At 47.4% G+C, this 21,438-nt stretch overlaps 1 protein-coding gene and 1 long non-coding RNA gene across 3 annotated transcripts in view; one reads left to right on the top strand and one right to left on the bottom strand.

The window, feature by feature from the left end:
* SAC3D1 (SAC3 domain containing 1) overlaps nucleotides 1-11,084 on the bottom strand; it is a 55,069-nt gene extending 43,985 nt beyond the window's left edge. Inside the window, exon 1 of one of the 2 annotated variants that reach the window (XM_085626041.1) lies at nucleotides 10,981-11,084. The gene's annotated coding sequence lies outside the window, so the exon portion shown is untranslated. Of the gene's footprint in view, nucleotides 1-10,588; nucleotides 10,882-10,980 lie in introns of those variants that run through there. The other variant, XM_085626042.1, reaches the window with a different exon arrangement.
* LOC146798747 (uncharacterized) overlaps nucleotides 1-21,438 on the top strand; it is a 242,894-nt gene that overhangs the window by 96,319 nt on the left and 125,137 nt on the right. The gene's annotated exons all lie outside the window — the stretch shown is intronic.

The following is a 21,438-nucleotide window of genomic DNA, read 5'->3' on the forward strand; positions in this document are numbered from 1 at the left end:
ACTGGCCTTGATAGTGAGGCCTGTCCTCTGCAGAGCCTTCAACACTTCCCAGTAGCGGTACATGTTATCTTCTCAGCTGGAACTGAACACTGCAATGTCATCTAGGTAGGCAGCACAGAAATCCTCCAGCCCAGCCAACACTTGGCTGGCCAACCTCTGAAAGGTGGCAGGGGCTTTCTTCAACCCAAAGGGAATATCCCGGAACTGGCAGTGCCCCTCTGGTGTTGAAATCGCTGACCTCTCTTTGGTCCTATAGTGCAGGCAATATGCCAGTACCCAGACGTTACATCAAACGTACAAAGGAACTTGGCAATTCCCAGCCGATCTATGAGCTCAACAGCTCTGGGGATGGGATGCGCGTCCGTCTTAGTGATGGCGTTAAGCCCATGGCAGTCCACACAGAACCGTAGCTCAGGTGTGGCACCGGATGCAGCGGCCTTTGGGACCAAGACCACTGGGCTGGCCCAAGGACTGTTGAAGGGCGCTATCACCTCTAATGCTAGCATTTTGGAGACCTCTTCCTTAATGCTCGGCAGACAGTTCAGGAATTGGCACACTCTCCTCCTCCATTCCATCAGCTGTCTCCAAGAGCATGTTCACTTCAGACATCTCAAAGTGAGGTTTGAGGTGGTTCACGTGTAGGACCCTCAAAGGGTTACTTGGAAAACTGCAACTTCACCAGTTAGGTGACATCATTCTTGCGCTCCAACAACTCAAATGCCCCATTCCGCTTATCCTGGCGAGCACACAGCTGTACTGGGGCCATGACCCACACTTTCTGGCCAGGCTGAAACTCAGCCAGAGTGGCGTTCTGGTCATAGCAGCGTTTCATATCTCTCTGGCTGGCCTCCAGGTTCACCTGAGCGAGTTTCCTGAAACACGCAGTCTGGTTTCTGAAGGCCAACATGTATCTAAATGCATCCTGGTGGGGACTTACTGGGAGCTTTCTCCCAGGCTTCTTTCACAAGACTAAGAAGTCCCCTCACAGGGTGCCCATACAGCAGCTCAAAGGGGCTGAACCCCTGTGACTTATACACCTCCATGTAAGCAAAGAGAAGGCATGGCAAGAGGACGCTCCACTTACGCCTAATGGAGTCTGACAGACCCCCAATAATGCCCTTCGGGGTTCGGTGGAACCTCTCAACCAATCCATTACTTTGGGGTAGGAAGGAGTGGTGAGCTTATAGGTTACACCACACTCCTCCCTCAGACAGAGACTTCATATACTTGGATATGAAGTTGATATCCCGGTCGGATACCACCTCCTTTGGGAAACCCAAGCAGCAAAAGATCTCCACCACGGGCGTGGTCACCGTTCTCAGACGTATAGCCTCCGGGTACCAGGTGGCATGTTCCATCAAGACCAGGATAAACCTGTTGACCATGGTGGTCTTGGGGGTCTATAGTTTCCACAATGTCAATTCCCACCCGCTCAAAAGGGGTGTTGACAAGGAAAATTTGGAGAGGAGCCTTACATCTTCTCCCACTTGCCTGGCAATACCTATAATAGGTATCAAGAGTTTGTTCACATTTGGGGCCACAGAAGTGGGCGACAAGCCTGTCAAAGATCTTGTCCTGCCCCAAATGTTCTGCCAAATGCACATCATGAGCCAGACCGAGTAGGAAGGCTCTGAAGCGCTGGGGTACCACCAGCACACTGCCTGCCCCAGGATCAGCAACCTTAGGCTCACTATACAGGAGACAATTCTCATAGTAGATCCAATGTGATCCAGGCTGATCAGTTGGCCGGTTTGCAGCCTGCTGCTGAAAACCCACAAGAGAAGGGCATTCCTGCTGCTCCTTGCAGAATTTCTCCCTGGTGGGACCCCTTTCTTGCTGCCAATGGGTCATCTCAGACAAGTCCCCCAATTCGGCCTCTTGCTTCCTTGTAGGTTACTGGGCGTCCCCTTCAGGGTCAGCCTCCTTCCGGAACATGGGAAATTCTGGGGCTGGTTTCCCAAGCCCCTTCACTTTCAGGCAGGCACCTGGACCACTCTTTCAGGCTCCAGGTCCTCTTGATCACCCCTACTGGCTGCTATTGACCGAGTGGTCACACACGCCCACTCAGGCAGACCTAGCATCTCCAAGTGCGCCCAGTGTTCCATCTCACGCCAAAGGGAATCCTCAAGGTCGTTCCCTAGCAAACAGTCAACAGGCATGGTTGGACTCAGTCACCCTCAAGGTAACTGAGACCCTCCCACAGTCAAATGGAACCTGCGCCACCTTTGTACTGGCACTCACAGTTGTCTACAGCAACTACCTGATGAGACACATTAGGGACTACCCTCTCTTCAGACACCAGGTGACACCTTACCATAGTCACAATGGCTCCTATGTCTCTCAGAGCCTCCACCCTCTGTCCATTGATGGTCACCCAATGCCTGTACTTCTTACTGTTTTCAGGAAGGAGGGTTCCCTGGACCATTTCACTGTCCCCTAGAGAGAAAAGGGTAGTAGTCTCAGCTGGTTCCCACCCTTCCCCTGGAACCAACTCCTCTCCAAGCGCTACATAGGCCAACAACCGTGACTATGCACCCATTCATGCCTGTGTCCACTTGGGACATTTGGGATCCCCTCTCATGTGACCCTCCTGATCACATGAATAACACTTGCAGGATCCATTCTCTGCAGGCTTCCCTGTAGAGATACAAGGCTTATTCTCACCTGGGGGACACAAATTCTTAACCTGGGAACTAGATTGGGGCCATTTTGAGAACTTCTTCTGTTTACCCTTACCTTACCCCCCCCCCCCCCCGCCCCCCACTCTTCTGCTGGGGACCCTGCCCACCCTTGGCGGAGTCTCCCACATACCCCTTGTGGACCTTAGTGCTGACCCAGCGGTCTGCCTCCACAGCAAGCATCCTGGGATCAGTAAGATGTAATCAAGTTCTCTGGAATACTACTATTGGACAACTGCTCCCATGCAATCAAATCATAATTCCCTTGATAGTCAGTTACCTCGCTGCCCTTCACCCAACCATCTAATGCTCTTGAGAAGGAAGCAACATATTCAACCCATGTTTGTGAACAAGGCTTCTTAAAGGCCATGGACTTCTGTCTGTACATCTCTGGGTTAACCCATACCTCCTGACCAAGGTCTCTTTCATGAGGGGATACTTCACCTGATCCTCCCTGGGTAAGGTTAGCAAGGTGTCCTTCCCCACTGCAGTAAAGCAGTTCTACAAGCCTGCCCCCAATCCCTCTCAGGGACCCTGTGGGATTGTATTGCTACTTCATACGCCAATGTCATCTCCGACTACAAAATCCTTCACCACATCCTTGGGTGTATGTACTTTCCCTCTGTGTGCACTGAAGACTCACTGCCACTTAACTGGGCTCTGTTGGCTTGGCCTGGATGTCCAGCTCCTTTAAACGTAATTCATGAGCCAACAACAATTTATTTGCCTCCAAAGCCAGGGTTTTATCCTTCTCCTTTTGCTCAATTTCAAATGTCCTGCTTTCCTCTTTTGAGGTTTCTCAAGCTACAGCTCATTCTCTCTGCTCTGCTGTCTATCTTCAAGCTCCTCTGGGGACAGGCTCTTGAAAGACACACTTCTGCCTGCCCTGGAGACAACCTCCCCCTCAGGCAGATCCTGGGCCTTCACTTGGTCCTGAGGCAGGTCTCCTACCTCCATATCCACAAATTTCTCACTCATTTCTGGCAGCTACCCGGACCCTCAGCGCCTTTGGCAGCTCCTCTTTCCTGGTGAGGCCCTTGATTTGGACTTTGTTGCATTTGCAAATTGACTTCAATTGAGGGACGGTGTAAGACCCCAGCCTATCTTCCTCAAACACCAAATCCAATGACGCCACTGAAGATGCTCTAGACAGAGACATGCTGAAGTGAGGAGCTCAACAAGTGCAGAAACCCCAAAATGAAACATTATGTGGTTGTATACTGGTCTGAGCTATGGATGTTGTGTACACTAATCACTGTATATTATGCACAAATGCAAGTCCTATCCTCACTGCTGACCACCAATGTTAGAAATGGGGTTTCTGGTTGTGAGTCAGTTTGCACCCTTTACAAGCAGGAACCGTCATTCTAGTCAGGATGAGTAAAGTATATACCCAAGTTTGCCTGTGCTCACCCTTTGGTAGCTTGGCACAGAGCAATTAGGCTAAACTATGGAAGCAATGTGTAAAGAATTTGTGCAAATATACAGTAACAGTGAAAACACCACACCAGTTTAGAAAAATTGCCAAGATTTATCTAATCAAACCAAGACCAAAACGACGAAAATACAACATATATAAATCAAGATTAACACTGTAAAAAGGTGTAAAACAGTTTAGTCCATAGAAAACCATGGATACGTCACTTTTTAGTGCAAAGTACCAGAGATGTTTTGAAATCGATAGATGAAAACAGGCGCTGGGGAGGTGATGGGTCGGAAAGCAAAGCAATGCGTCGGTTCCTTACTCTCAGGAAGGGTGATGCGTAGGTTCCTTACTCGCAGGGAAGGTGAATCCTCTGTTCCTTGCTCCCAGGTGAGGTAATGCGTTGGTTCCTGACTGTGGAAGAAGGTGATGCGTCGGTTTCTTACTACAAGTGGAGGTGATGCATCTGTCTCCAGACACGCAGCATCGATGACGGAAATGGCACACAGGTGCTATGCGTGGAGAACTGGAGGTTGATGCAGCGGCTGCAAAACAGGTGCTGCATTGATTTCTTCAGCCGCGGTCCTACGATACGTCAATTCTTTCAGCCGCACAACAGGGCCTGCGTCGGAGTTCGTGCAGTGGTCTCGGACTTCGGAGACACGCTGCACTGAACTCAGGCTGTGGCAGTCTCTTCGGCCACGGACAGGCACTGCGTCAATTTCTTCGGTTGCACAGCAGAAGTGCTTGGAAATGTTTCCTGCACGGCGGTGCTGCGTCAGAAAAACAGGTGCTGAAAGGGCGATACGTCGATTATGATGGTTTCAAGTAGCAAAACAACCTGCAAGCGCCCAGAACTGGAATTGGCACCACAAGGCAGGTCGGAACTCCCAGCAGTGGAGTTCAGGGATGCTGCAGATTAAATCTTTTATAGCCTGAGACTTCTTAACAGGAGGCAGGCACACACAAGCCCTTGGAGAAAAACTTCACAAGCAGGATACAAAGCAAAGTCCAGTCCTTTTCCTCTCCATAGCAGAAGCAGCAACTGCAGGCCAACCCAGCAAAGCAACACACAGCAGCAAAGGGGCAGTACTCCTCCTCACAGCTCTTTTCCTTGGCAGACGTTCCTCTTGATCCATAAGTGCTCTAAAAGTCTGGGGTTTTAGGTTTAATACTTATACCCCTTTTGGCCTTTGATGAAGGCATGCTTCAAGGGATTGTCTTTGTTGTGCACAGGTTCTTGTCCTGACTGGTCCTGGCTCCAGACACACTCACTAACTCTGGAAGGCCCATCAGCCTGTGAAAGGCCATCAGGATATGCAGGTCACACCTCAACTCGCTTCGTGTGACTGTCTAGAGTGAATGCGCAACAGGTCCCTGTCAGTCTAAACCAGATGTTGATTCCACAGGCAGGCAGAGGCACAGGATGGTTAAACAAGAAAATGCCCACTTTCTAAAAGTGACATTTTCAAACACAGAATTTAAAAACTACTTTCACTAAAAGATGTGTTTTAAATCCCAAGCTCAGAGTGCCCAAACTCTAAATCTCTAGCTGTTCCCAACTGAAAGTTACACTTGTAAAATATTGCAAGGACTACCTCTCCCATAGGCAATCATTGGAGCTGCCTTGCGATAGTGAAATCCTGGCACTTCGTTTTTCACTATCAGGACATGTAAAACATGCCTGTACATATCCCACCTCTCAAATACGCTGCGCCCTGTCTATGGGGGTATCTTACATGTAGAAAATGGAACGGTTTGGGCCTGGTAAGTGGGTGCACTTGCCATGTCAACATGGCAGTTTAAAACTGCCCTCAGAGACACTGCAGTGGCAGGCTTGAGACAAGTTTACAGGGCTACTCGTGAAGGTGGCACAACCAGTGCTGCAGGCCCACTAGTAGCATTTGATTTACAGGCCCTGGGCACAGAGTGCACTTTACTGGAGGCTTAGCTGTAAATCAAATATGGCAATCATGGATAATCCATCAGAATCATCATTTACCCAGGAAGCACTTGCACTTTAGCACTGATCAGCAGTGGTAAAGTGCCTAGAGTACCTAAACCAGCAAGAAAGAAGTCCAGCATACAGTCAAATATACAGGAGGCAGAGGCAAAAAGACGGGAACCCACGCCAAGGATGCCAGATCTAACACTCTTTGTTACTGCACCCTTCAACTTATTGGCTGATAAATTTCTTAGAAGACGAGGCCAAATATTGGGTAACTCTTCTTTTGCATGATTTACACTCCTGGGTGAAAGAATGAAAAATAATTACAGAACATCAAACAGGTTTTCTGCAAGGTATGGGAAAAATCTCAGATTTGATGGCCTCATCATTAACAAGCATTTGCAATGCAATCCGTCTCGCATTTGCAAGAGTTTAAGCTATTGGCATTGTAAATGACAATGCCTTTTATTCATCTGTTTTTAAAACCAACACAGATTAAAGGTTTGTCATTTACAATGCAATAGCTCAAACTCTCGCAAATTCAAGACCTTTTGCATTGCAAATGCTGGTTAAACTGGCTTCTTGGACATACCAAATGAAGTGGCCAGTGAGTGAGAGCCATGTGTTAAACGTTGCACAGTCTAGTGCCAGAGACGGTTTTCTCAGTGCTCTGATGAGACACATCCTGTGCCACATGTCTTGTGGCAAACCTTCAAGTCCATACCTTAATACAGCATTCCTTGCAGAGCAGCACATGCACTGCTCAGGCTCGACCTAAAAATCCAAAGCAACTAACGAGTAATTGACTATTAAAGCGTTTCGCACAAAGCAGTTGTTGCCCGACTGAAACATGCTCCACAAGATGACACAGATTCCTGAGGGGGATGAGAGAGAAAAAGCAGATTGTGGGGTACAGCTGTCGGCTTGGTTCAAAAGAGCAGTTTTAGAGGGAGCGCGAACACTACTTTTTGTAACACTGAAGAAAAACGCATGAGCGCAACAGAAAAACAACCCAACCACACCTTTCCCGGAATTAAGCCACAACACGCATGTGCGCCTCCAAAACATATACAACAAACATGCCTCTGATGCCTGCACAGAAAGAAATACCTCTGTCAAAAAGCATTAATCGCAAGATAAACTCCGTTGGGACACGTGAATATGTCCTGCCAGTTATGCACAAACAGAAGTACTCACCGAGAAGAAAATTTTTTTAAAATATATACTTCAAAGTCCACTACAAACATAATCAATAATAAAAGATCAACTCCACAATATGAATAAAATAACTGAGAAGAGCAGGCGATTGCTTGTCACATTCAGGCATAGATTTAAAACAAGCTACACGAAGGGCATGGATAGGGGAGGGAACAATGGAGGAAGCATCCGGAGATTTCTCTAATTAACACAGCGCCTGCTATGCGGCGTCCATGCAGGGGGTGGGCATATTGAAAAGTTATAGCTAATGCCTGCGAAAGTGAAAGAGTGCATAGCGCGCTGCAAATTCCAATTTTAAAAAAAGGCCGCCATTGCTAAAGCTGGCATCCCACCAGTGCTCTTTAGATTAATTAGGCAAAGAGTTCTCTTGAAGAGCTAACGCAAGCAATACAAGGACACACATAAAAGGTCCAGTCCTGATGGGAGGTTACAAAAGAAGACCGGGAGGTACTAAGGAGGGAATAATAAGCCTATTAACAAATCAAAAGTCAATATTTACAAAGGACAGTCAATTGAAAAGATTACTGGAGAGTGGCGGAGCTTCAAGTCTATACCTTAATACAGCATGCCTCGCAGAGCAGCCCATGCGCTGCTCAGGCTCGACCTAAAAATGAATCAAACTTTTGCAAAGCGATCCCGGTAATATCTCTGTTTTTTTTACTTCAAAGGCCACATTAGATCGAGTATCCAGGAATAACTTATGGTTAAAACTTTTTTGTTGGGGGATTCCTCCATTTTTGCTGAAAGGGATCCTCTGACCATTCACCAACAATTGGGTTCGCATATACATTTTTCATGGGTCTAATCTCTCGACAAAAATACAGAGTCTGGCTTGAAGTAGGGTTGTGCTTTGGCGCCACTCGTGTTTAACTTACAAACTGCTGATCTACCAACTGAATTGGATAAGGTGCACGGCCATACACCAAGGTTGGGAGAAGACCCGCTTTCTTGTCTATTATATGCCGATGACATTTTAATACTCAGCAAGACTAGGGTTGAAAGACTCCTGGTTAAATTGGATGAGTTTTCTATGACAATAAAAAGGAAATCAACCAAGGTAAGAAGGTGAAGAAAAAAAGGCAAGTGGTTAATTAATGGCGATCAAGTTAAAATTACTTCGGATTATAAATTCCTGGGTGTCATTACTGATAAAAGAGGAAAACTGTAAGCCCATAAGCAGGCCATTAAATCAAGAGGTCTCTGAGAGGAATGGCACTGGCAAAATAATAAACGTCAAGCTGTTGCCAACCCTAACTTATGGCTGCAAAGCTTTTTGTGGCAAAGGGCAAATTTTGAGGACACTATTATTGCAAATATTTATAGGCAAGTCTTTTGCCTTCCAAGAAATGCTTCACTCACCCAAAATTGCTTGGCATTTGGTGTAAAAGTCCAGATATTTGCAAGTTTAGGGATGTGTCGAAAAACATGTTTTAAGGTAAAGGCTGCCAAGCTAAATTCCCTTAACTACGCATCTGGATGGAAACCAGAGAGAATTCTACAACTTAATTTAGGAAATATTTGGTCACAGCTTTATATTTATTACAATTAAGAGACTTGTGGACTTTGCTCGTTTCTTTTCAAGAATTTAGAAAATTAGTAAATAAAGCTAATCAACGGCTGTCAGGATCACAGAACGAGGTTCTTTTACAATTTACCTAAATGTGCCCATGCATGGAGGATTTTTAATAAGTATACAGTTCAACATAGGCTGCCATACTTGGCAGCGTGCTACTCAACCTTTTTAAAAAACTAGGTATAAATATATGCACTTTAGAAGAAGAGGCCTGCCAACGAACGATCTGGCTCCACCATGGATTAAATCCAAGCATAGCAATGTCTGCAGATTATGTCATTCAGTAACTAAGACTATTATTCACATTGTTTGTATTTGATCTTGCCTACTAGTCGAGCAGTGTATTAATTCCTGTAGACAGGCAATCATTGCGTGCCTGGACCCAAACCCTTTGCACTTAAATACTGCTTTTAAGAAGCTTTTGATGCTGGTGGAAAACAGATTAGTGAAGGCCAGCCACTAGCACAATTATTTCGGCCACACAGTCAACTATTAAGCGTTAATGTGATTCCGATTAGTTTGATCCCTTTTAGCTTGGTCTTTGTTAATATGTCTTAAGTGATTATTTGTTTCACTGTATCAATTAGTATTAACGTCTTTTTACCATATATGATGAAATGTCCTATTAAGCTATTGCTGTGTGCTGCTGCTACTTTGCGTGATTATTTGTTTTTTAGATTTTTAAGTGCGCCAGTATTTTGTTTGTCATTTTTTTTAAATAACTATATACAATAAAGTAATTTTTTCATTCACAAGCATGTCTGGCGAGACACCTAGATCATTATTTACAACCCATCACCCCAACCCTTACACATGCACAAACGTACTGTATTGCTGTTTATGATCGTCCACACAGTATTGGCATTGTACCGCTGACTCAATGGCACACCTTGCTTTACCATTTTACTACAATAAATAGGTCCACATAATTGTGCCAGTGCACCTCAGTGTTCATCTGTAGCACATTCAGCTATTCAGGACTGGCACCAAAACACAGTGCACATAAATCCTGCCCTGCAGCATACCCTCTTATGCCATGGCGGAAAAGAGACCGTCCTAGCAATGCACTTCAGTAAAGCAAGGTGGGATTGGGACAGAAATAGGACCAAACACCAAAAGTAAAATGGCACCAATTAGTGAATTAGAACGCTAAAATAGGGGCCCATGTTTACAAACTGGGGCAGTTTTGAACTTGCAAAAACACGCTGTACAGGTGTTTTGCAAAGTATGGAAGACTGCATGGATTTCAGTTTGCAGGAGGCAATATGTGTTTAAATATTGGGGAACTCAACAGTAACAACCCGGACCAGCAGACCATAAAACAGGATCATAAATAGCAAAAATAAATTAACAACGACCTGTCAGACAAGCCCATCGCGCAATGCCCGATGGCCCTACAGGCCAGTCAGACCCTGATGCCCTGTGACTCCAAGCCATCGGTATCAATTGTTGACCAGCACAAAAGCTGGTGCAAGTACTGGGAAAGTCCTTTAATCGCACATCTCTGCCAATGACCTCACTCGTATCTTGAAGCTCCTTGTAGTACTCGAATAACAGACGAACGATACCAATTTGTGAAAGTGCAAACGAGGATGTAGTGAAAGGAGGGGGGGGGGGGGGGGTACACTGCAGGTGTAATTGTGGAGGGAGGGACGGAACACAGGAATAATGTTCTCCTTCAGATACACCATTTGTTCTCTAGTTGAACACCCACTGCAGTGGTCTTTCAAGCGCAAGAGTTTACTTACTCCTTTTACTATTGTTCTGTGGTAGGCGGTGTCTTCCTACCAAGTTCCATAATGTTTTCTCCTCAACAAAATTGTCCCAATATGAACCGGGCTTTCTTTTTGTTATTTTAGTGACGAGTGCCTCTATAGGTCATGATGGAATATGGCGCTGTCTTGGACAGCGGTTATGAGGGTATATTAAGAAAATAACAGCGCGCCAACCGCTCCGGCTTACACTATCCTATTAATATACTGCTGACTTAGAGCGTGTTTTAATGGAAGGGAGTAGAGAAAAAGTTTCTGCTTTAGCAAGCGTACATACGAACTTCCTTCCCTTTAGCCACCACCCACCCGACTTCAGCTGTCCACACACTCCCGTCCTTCCCGGCAGCATCCCATGCAATATAACTCACCAGCGGCAGATTGTTCCCTCACACACAACCCAGTTGCTCGGCACAGATTGCAACTTCCTGGTAACAACTTCCGGTCACGTATCCCACAATGCGCTTTTTTGTAGTTTTTACGTGTAAACCATCGTGCCCGGTGTTACAGACCCAGAGCTACTGTAGTGAACACAGCTGGTACTAGTTGCTGGTGGGGCTCACCGGCACTTATTTTTCTGCATCATCTTTTGACAGGGATTAAGAGAGAGAAAAACACACTAACGGGAAAGAAGGGGGAAAGACTAAAACAAACAAGCATTAGCAAAGCCAATAGATTTGGCTTTAAAAGGAATGCATAGCTACCAAGGTTTCAAATTGCTATGTGTGACATTTTCATAATTTCAGTGTAAATATGAGAGACATTTCAACTACTATGAGTGACACTTTCTTGCAATCAGGAAATCAAGCAATGAAGACGAGGGAAACGTATAAATATTTGAAATTAGACCCACTTGAGCCTCTAGAAACTCTAAGATCTTAAAACTGCTGCAAATGTCTGAGATGGCTGACTCATAATTACAACTAACTTATCAAAATGTCACACATAGCAATCTGAAACCTTGGCAGCGATGAAACAGGGTGGACATCACTTCACATGACAAAGCTTTGAAGACCATGCCCATACTTACATATTTCATAAAAGTGTCAATAGGAAGTATATGTTTTATTCTATTACTATTTATTTGCTTTCCTTGTACAATGCTGCTTGTATATTAAACTTGTGAATTTTGGATAGAATAATATTGACTAATAAGGAAAAAGGCGAAAATAATACTAATGAGGCAAAAATAAAAGATAAGGAACATGTTAAAACAAGGAGAATAAAACAAATCACTTTTACCAGATGGTGGCTGTTGTCCAAGACGAGATCATACAAAAAATGAATGTGATGGGAAAAGGTTTATCTCTTGGAGTGGAGTGAACGGAGTCGGTAAAGCTGCCACTGCAGGGGCCACCTTATTCATAAGCAAATGCTGTAATCTGGAAAGTAAGACTTGTCAAGTAACTACTAATATCAGCCTCAGATGCCACCACTACCAAACAATAAAAAGCAGGCATCTAAAAAACAGGTCACATGGCTCTTCTAAGAATTAATACCAAAAAGAGCAAGGACTAGCGTTTAGACTGCAGAACCATAGGACCCTATAACCGGATGTGATGGCCCTAACACAGAGCTGAGCTGCCTCAGGCCTATACCATAAATTAATCAGAGTCAGCTGACTCACGGACTCCAGCCGCTGCAGTCCGCACATGTGTTACAGCAATGATTGCTAGGCAGGCTTCAGGAGAGGCTGTGAGACACACACAGCTGGCTGTAGTATTTCGAAGTGCCACACCAGTATAGTGAGAGGCCCCGGGGTCCGGCGCACCACCCCCTACACAGTTAACTTACTTGGACGAGTTAATAAATTAAGAGAACTGCATGTACTCTGTAGCAAATAGAAACAGTTAATCTCATTTTAAACACAGACTTACTGCATTTATACTTTGCCGTCGGTTTTAGAACAGACAAGCTTCTCACGGATCACCCTGCAGAGAAGCTTCTCTTCCTGCTTCAGAGTACATCTTCTCATCCACGCTGTCGAGACAGTCCACACCCGGTACGTGCTCTCTGATCTCTCCGGAAAGTGAAAGTCCGCTGTCTGAACAGATATCAACTTTTCCAGTTGATACTGTCAGAAGCTAGCTTATGAAGTTTCCATGGTTAATGCGAGAGAATCTCTTGCCAACAGGTTTCTTTCTTGCCTAATGTTACTGTGGAGCCGCCCGCAAACCAGCCGGCGCGGAGGCGCGCCTTCCTCAAAACTTTGCGCTTCTTGGCAGCAGGATGTGGCGTCCCCAGTGGCGCAATTGTAGCAACAACCTTACTGGTCATTGGACACTACCTTAGATGGATTCATGACGTCAGGCTGTCAGTCAGCCGCGCCGCGCCGAATCTGATCACATGAAGTTGATACGTCTGGCCAGGGCCGAACTGGCCGTAGCGGGCACCGGGCATTTCCCCGGTGGGCCGCCAGGGTGGGGGCCGGTTTTGGGCTCCTAGGGGGGCTGTTTTTGTTATCAGGGGTCGGCAAAATCGGCCCCCTGTAACAAAATCGGCTGAAACCGGCCCTCGCAAACAGCTCGGCTGCACCTCCCCTCACCCCAAGGGAGCCAGCCGAGCTGTTTGCCAGGACCGGTTTCGGTGACCAGTCCAGCCCTGCGTCTGGCACTGCAGTTAGTTGTCACTGTAGTGTGAGACTGCCAGCATCTACTTAGCTCCTAGTGCGAGAGCCAAAGCCTGCTCCAGGAGCACAGCACGCAGTGCGCACAGTGCCCTGCTACGGGCGACGCGCTGCTGCTGCCTGTGCTTGGAGCTTTCAGTTAAGGTTGAAACACGAAGCAGATATGCGTGACAATGCATTTCAGTGCAGTAATGCGGATTACCACACTGAAATACCTTAGTCTAACACCTGATGGGAATGTTGTATGGAAATGTGAGACACTGCAAGGAAATACCATGGGAAAGGATATGTATGTGTGCGGAAACAAAGAACTGTAGAGTAATATTGGTGTAGGTTAAAAGGTTAGGTTATAGTTACACTGTCAAGCTAGACCCAACAAATTATTGTAGGTTAATGACTGCCCTCCTTCCATCAATGCTGCTGCTATAGAAAAACACCATATATTATCTAGTTATCTAACTAACATTACAATGTTATGTGTGTGCGCCCCTGAAAGTTCAAGCTTATTTATTGAATGCATTTTTATATAGCGCAGACTTTACCCAAAGGTGTCAGAGCGCTTCACAATAGAACCAAGTACGTTACATGAGGAGAATAATACATATTTACACGTTACAGAAACAAACAAGAAACAAGAACAGGTAAAATAAAACAATAGATGTCAGTCACACAAAAAACACAATAGTATGAAGATTGTACAGACATAGATTACAAATCTACAATAATGAAAGAACTTCCTTGCGGCACATGAAAAGGGGTGTATTAGTTCTGGAAGTGTCTTTGGAAAAGAAGAGATTTGAGGTCAGTTTTGAAGGTCCGGGTAGAGGTGGTGGTACGGAGTAGCTTAGGCATCTGGATAAATAAACAAAAGGTGCACTCCTGTTTGGATGGGGCAGCAGTGTGTGGTAGTGGATTTAAGAGGCCTGAGGTGAATTGAAGACTATGGATCCTTTGTGTTTGGCGTGCCAAAGTTTAATTGCACCAGCCATGGACTTCTGAGCATATCTTCTGGCACTCTTTCCATCACAAATTAAGCACTGCACAGGAGCCACCAGTCGCGAGTCTCCACACCGAATACCCTAACGTTTTCCCACCAACCGCCACCCTGCCTCAACAATCTAAACCCAGAACTGCACGTGAGAGTGCACGTGCAAAGAAACAATTTGAAAAAAGGACACGAAGGATGACAAGGGCAAATAACAAATAATTAAATGTCTTCAAAAGAACATAAAATAGGGGGCGTGGCCTGCAGCCGATCCGAATGGCCGCCGAATAGAGGAGCTCCGACGATAAAGTAGATATCCCCCGACTATACGGTACTTAATCCGATTAATTATCCTGGCCCGGAGACGGACACCCACAGAGGAAGCAACGGGGCGGTGATCGCCCATATTTCCGATTGTTAACGCCGGTCAGCGCCTTGGGCAGAGCGAGCGGCGCGGAGCGGCCTAGTCAATCACAGGAAGCCGGGGACTTGCCTAGAATGTGGCCTTGAGAGGAGGTTCGCGGCCAGGCGACTGCGTTGAGGAGAGGCGGACCCCCGACGAGCGTCAAAGACTGGGTGCAGGAGCAGCGCCTTTGGACCGGACGCTGCCCGGCGGTCACCTGATCTCCCTGCTGGTGGATGCTTCGGTTGGTCTGGGAAGGGCACCGGTGAAGGCAGAGCCGGCCCGGCTCGGAGAGAGCGGAGCGCCGGGGGAGGGACGACAAATACGAAGACCGAATGGGAGCTGCAGCAGAGACTGAGACAGTCTGAGGACGGCCCTGAGGTACACGGGGCTGATCCTGGGGCCATGAACCGGCAAGTAATTACTCTTACTCCCATTAGCGGCCAATAATTGCAGTGAGGCACGCTCAGAGGAAGCGGGCGACTGGTTCCAGCGGCGGTGATCACGGGCTCGGAGTGAAGTGAGGCCCGCTTGGTGGATGGCGAAAACAAGCATTGGTAGCACGTCTCCCTGTTTTAACAGAGCTGCACCAGGAGAAAAAGCCCCTACAGCGGCCAGCAGATGACGCGCGACAGGGGACGGGTTTGGTACATGGGGGGAGTCTTGCAGGATCACCCTCCCTCATCTCCACCGGCGGTGCAGCTGGGGGCAGCAACCCCCTAAATTGCAGCTAGTTGAGCACCACATTTAATTGATTGAAGTACACGCGGAGAACCTGGACACAAAATCGGGCACAAGCCGGCCTCCTAGGGACTCACGGTGCCTGTAAGCACGTCAACTGGTTGGCCGCGTCTAGGTATATACCCCATTGCACTCACAATCTGTCAAGGCGGGAAAACCGACAGGCCGCGCAGGCGAGGAGATCTTGTGGCAGGCAGCGGGGATTACCGTCTGACGAGCGATTGGTTGGTCCGCAATGGGGGGTAAGGGGCAAAGCACGAACTCGCAGTTAAAACTGGATAAATTTGCTTATGCTAAAGACTTTCCTGCACAGTCAAATCGCACTGCTGTCACAGACACAGCCCCCGCTGGGGACGGAATGAGTAAAGTGACGCTGGATGACATTATGGAGGCTCTTAACAAGGTACAGTCGACGGTGGGTTCCATTTCTACTGATGTCTCGCTCTTGAGAGCCGTTTTCTAAAAAATGACTGCCAGGGTCACTGAGGTGGAACAGGCGACAAAATCCTTGCCTAAAGATTCGTCCATGCTAATCAAAAAGGTCAGCAACCTGGAAACCGAAAATAGAATATTGGCGGCAAAGCTAGACGACCAAGAAGGGCGCTCACGCCGCAACAATGTAAGAATCACGGGTGTTCCCGAGAGTGAAGGGAGTCCTGCTATGGACCTGTACATTGAAGACATGATTAAAACCAGACTCCAACCCAAAGGCTTCTCAACCTTTTTCTCTGTGGAAAGAGCACACAGGGTGCCGGGGTGAAGACCCAAACCGGGGGCACCCCCCAGACCAATACTGGCCCACCTTTTCAACTTCCGTGATAGGGACGCAATCTTACAAACAGCGAGAGTGACTCCGCCGCTACACATACAAAACTCGGTGATATCCTTCTTCCCAGACTATACGGCGGCGGTCACCAAACGGCGCAGAAGCTTCCTTGAAATAAAGAAGGAACTCAGACGGAGGGAGCTGTCTTATTCCATGATGTTGTCGGCCAAGCTGCGGGTGGTAGCAGATGGCAAAGCCTGGTTTTTTGATATGCCTGAAGAGGCCCACGACTGGCTCGAGGGTTGGCGGCAAGTGGAGGGATCCAGGCGATCGGGGAGACAGCAGCAACAGCGATGGGAAGAAGGGGACGTAGGGGACCACAGCATTGAGTGAGACGAAGATACCACACGGAGACCGGAGGTTGAGGACTAGGGACAAGGGGGACTACAGGATTGGAACTCACCAATATCAGTAGCAGGGTACATAATTTGGGCGAGGCGATGGAGAGAGTCTTAAACGTGGACGGGATGAAGAGAACCAGATGTCCCCCCCCCCCATGCCTGGGGAAGCGCAGTAACACATGGCGGTGGCACGGCCAAGACGTTGTGATTGTACTTTGTGGTGAAATCGTCTCTGGGGTGGGGATAGACTGCGGCATGCCTCGGACTCCTCGCCCTCACACGCAAGTACTGTTCATGGGTTGGGGCACTAAGCACTCTGCACAGTTGGGGTGGCGGGTAGTTTGGAATCCGTCTAGCAGGGAGGCAGGGAGGGGGGTGGGGGGATGGGGATGGGGATTGGTTGGAGCATTATGTTTTTGTTTCACTGTAGATTTTTGTTGTAAAGGCACACGTATTTGAGGCATTCCTGGACAGTGGTCGAGGGGGACATCGCGTAATTAAATCCGCAGTACTCCTTCTACTATCTCTCCGCTATGACGGAAGTGGACTCATTGGTCACTGTCCCTTGACTCAGGTGGCTCCTTTGACCATACTCACGTGGAATGTGCACGGCCTGGGGGACAAAATAAAGAGAGGCCTAGTTCTGCAATGCTTAAAACGTAGCTCCCCGGTGGTGGCCCTGCTCCAAGAGACACATCTGACCAGCGCCGCTTGTAAGGCAATGGACAGGTGGGGGTTTAAAATGGTTGCACACTCGGAATTCTCCTCTGGCTCAAGGTCGGTGGGTATTTTGATCATAAAGCAGTCGCCACTAATTGTAATTAATATAAAGACAGACAGTTACGGTCGTTTTGCGGCCAATGCTGGACAATGGGAAGGGCAAGCAATTAACATAGTGTCAGTTTATGTCCCCCCAGCCCTGCATGCTGTTACACTCCTGGCTCTAAGTGACTTTCTGCTTGACCTTCCGGAGGGAGAGCTGTTGATCGGGGGGGACTTTAATGCAATCATTGATGGGTCTATAGACCGATACCCTGTAAAGGCACACCACACAAGCGGTTCACGCCTTGGGAGTTTTCTAGATGCGCTGGGACTCACTGACATATGGAGAAGTCACCACCCCACAACAGGACAGTTCACTTTCCACTCCGGGGTTCACGACAGCCTATCTAGAATAGATTATTTCTTTGCCAGCGCGGATAGTTTGGAAAACGTTGATAGGGTAGAGATTCGACCTAGAGGTATTTCGGACCACTCTCCAATGTTGTTGACATACACATATCGCCATAGAATGAGGCAGCGCGTATACCCTATTTTCCCAGGCTATTTGCAGGTTCCTAAGATCCGAAAAGCTAGTATTGAGTCGACACAAAACTACTTTCAAGAAAATGCGCACTCGGTTGGCTCTCCAACTACTCTGTGGGAGGCTTACAAAGCGGTTATCAGAGGACAAGCAATTGCTTCTATCACAGGGCATAAACTGGAAAAACAACAGGAATTGCAGAATATAGAGCTAGAACTACATAACGCTGAGGCTCAGCACACCAATAACCCAACACCGGCTAATTCCCAGAAATTGCGTCTGCTGCACCAACAGTACAGGGAATTTCTCAGGGAAACAACTAAGCTACAACTGCGGGCCACACAACACAGGGTTTACGACATAGGTGATAAAGCCGGTAAACTCCTGGCGTGGCTTAATAAAAGGGAACAGGCGAAAAAATGGATAGCAAGACTCCGATCGAGGGAAGGGCAGGAGACGACCGATCCCGAAGCGATAGCATGCACCCTAGCGCAACATTATCAGCAGGTATATGAGACGTCCTCAGTGATGACTACCGATGAAGCAATGTCATACATAAAAGACATTGACATGCCCAAACTCACACCAGAGGCGGTCCTGGAGCTGGAGGCCGATCTCACGGTAGAAGAGCTGTTGGTAGCGATTAGCTCACTGCAGTCAGGGAAGGCAATGGGACCAAACGGTATATCATTAGAACTGTATAAGACGGTGGCTGGGACTGTGGCCCCACACCTGTTACATATGTATAATGATAGTTTACAGGCGGGTGAACTCCCGCTGGATCAGCGAACAGCCACTATAATAGCAATACCGAAACCTGGAAAGCCCCCCGAGGAGTGTACTTCATATCGCCCGATATCATTAATTAACGCAGAGGCTAAAATTCTTGCGAAGCTCCTTGCGCTCAGACTGGCACCACATTTGATGTCGCTAGTACATACGGACCAATCCGGTTTCATGCCGGGCAGAAACACAGCTCTAAACCTACGACGCCTGCACGGGGTGATGGCCCGTATTCCATACATTCAGGAGCCAGCGGTCATACTCTCTCTGGAGTTCGATATGGTAAAATGGACCTTCCTATTCGCGGTGCTTCGGCACTTGGGCTTTGGCCCTAAATTTTGTGCTTGGATCCGTCTCTTATACACTAAACCGGAAGCACATGTAACGGCAAATGGTCATATATCCGGGAACTTTCCGCTGGCACGAGGTACGCGCAAAGGGTGCCCTCTGTCGCCACTACTGTTTGCACTTGTACTGGAGCCGTTGGCGGCGTGGATTAGGTGGGAGCTGATTATCCGAGGAATCCGATGGGCGGAAGGATGGGAGGACCACATCTCCCTCTCTGCGTATGATGTTTTATTGTATATGACCTCACCCAGGCGCTCAATATCGGTACTCCTAAATATTTGTGAAATCTTTGGTAGGGCTTCCGGATATACTATAAACTGGTCTAAATCGATCGTGTTTGTCCTATGTGGTCCATCGCCTCAGCTCCCAGAGGACTGCCCGCTACAGCTTGTAGTGGACACGTTTAAATACCTAGGTATATACATAACACCTGATCCAGATACCTTTTTTAAACGAAACCTTGCGCCCGCACTGGAGTGTCTGAAAAGGGATGCGGCGCATTGGGGAACGCTACCACTGACGCTGCTGGGTAAGGCTGCGCTTTTTAAAATGATGGCACTCCCTCGCTTCCTATATGCACTGGAAAATACGCCATTTCCAGTGCCACGCAGCTACTTTACAACGATAGCAGCACAGGTCGCCACTCTACTGTGGGGGAACAAACCAGCATGTATTGCACAGGATAAGTTGGTTAAGAGCTGGTATGACGGAGGGATAGCACTCCCAAACATACAGCTATATTATTGGGCTTCTCAATTGAAAGTCATTAATCAGTGGATACATGCCCCTCAGGTGGACCCTGCCTTTAAGGCGGACAGATCGGGACTGGGAACAGAAGGTATGCTGTCAGCCCTTTATAACAAAAAGCAAACCGCCTCATTAATAGGGCCCACAAGACACACCGTTATGTTATGGCATACAGCGCACACCAACTGGGCTGGCAGGGGGTCATAACACAACTTTCTCCGCTCTGAGATGCGCGTAGGCTGGGGAGCCTCCGGAGCTGCAAGGGGTTCACATGCTGGGACGCAATTGGTATTTCCACAGTGGGGGACATGTGGCATAAGGGAAAAGTAATCAAGTTCGAGCGTCTCCAACAGCAGTACGAGTTGACACCTTCCGAAGTCTTTAGATACATGCAGGTGAGGCACGCGCTTCAGGCGGCCCTGACACCAGGCGCTGAGATCCCGGAGGCAAGCCCTCTGGAGGATAGGTTGTTGACAGATTGTATGCACAAACGGGCTTCCTAACTCACATACCGAAAGCTAATTAACAACCTACCTGATCCTACCAAGAGGCTTCGGGAAAAATGGTCCTGGGATGTGGGAGTTCTCGATAACACAGATTGGCAGGAGGCACTGGCGTCACCGAGGGAGGCAGGAATATCTTCAAAACTCAGGTTGGTGCAGCTTAAAATACTGTATCGGACCTACGACACGAGGCTCCTTTTACACAAAATAGGTTCGGCATCAAACCCATACTGCTTAAGGCGCTGTGGGGAGGAGGGCACGTTTTATCATACCTTGGGGCAATGCCCAAAGGTCAGGGAGTATTGGGTTAAGGTGATGAGAACAATATCGTAGGCTGAGGACGTATCACTTATACCTGAGCCCAAGAGATGTTTATTAAATATTTTGGGAGCCGAATGATCTTACCCGCACAGCGCAAAATTGGGCCACATTGGGGATAATGTTTGCAAAACGTAATATTGCGCAAAAATGGGGAGCAGCAGACTCACCAACACTTAAAGCATGGTGTAGAGATATGGACTCAGCAATGGTGGCCGAGAAATCTGTATACATCAGTCGTGGTTGCCAGCAAAAATGGAACAGGGTTTGGGGGAACTGGAATAAATTCAGGGGTTACATATGTGCACCGCCAAGGGAAATGGAGGAAGAGGGTGCAGATGACGATGAAAATGACATTGAGAGGGGGGATGGACCGCAGGGAGGTCAATAAATTCTGTGTTGGGAGGTTTGATTATGAGTCAGTGTTAAGGGAAGGTCAAATGTGGAAATGTACTAAATGTATAAGATGGTGCTATATAGTGTGCTTTGGTTCTAAGCATTATAATAAAAAGATTTAAAAAAAAGAACATAAAATAGTAAATAGCTATGTGACATTTTCTCCCCCTTCTAAAGAACTCTAGCCATCCAACAATCCTTGAATCCAAAGGGTAGCCCAACGTTATATGAAGTGCCACCACCCATACTGACCCTATGACAACCCAGGGTGGGTTCCATCAGAGTCACACAAAGTTACTGCAATGAGTAAAGGTGGTGCGGGTGACATTTGGCTATAATGTGGAAGTAACCATAATCCCATCGCCCATGGACGCATTATCGTTTACACTTGTAGTGGGCAACAAAGATCCATCATGATGTGACACCTATACAACACTGTAGATGTTCTACCAATGCCTATTTTCCAACATTGATGCTGAGCCAGCTGTTATAATCACACGCATGGGCCA

The sequence above is a fragment of the Triturus cristatus genome, chromosome 9 (assembly GCF_964204655.1).
Source record: "Triturus cristatus chromosome 9, aTriCri1.1, whole genome shotgun sequence".
NCBI classification, from domain to species: domain Eukaryota; kingdom Metazoa; phylum Chordata; class Amphibia; order Caudata; family Salamandridae; genus Triturus; species Triturus cristatus.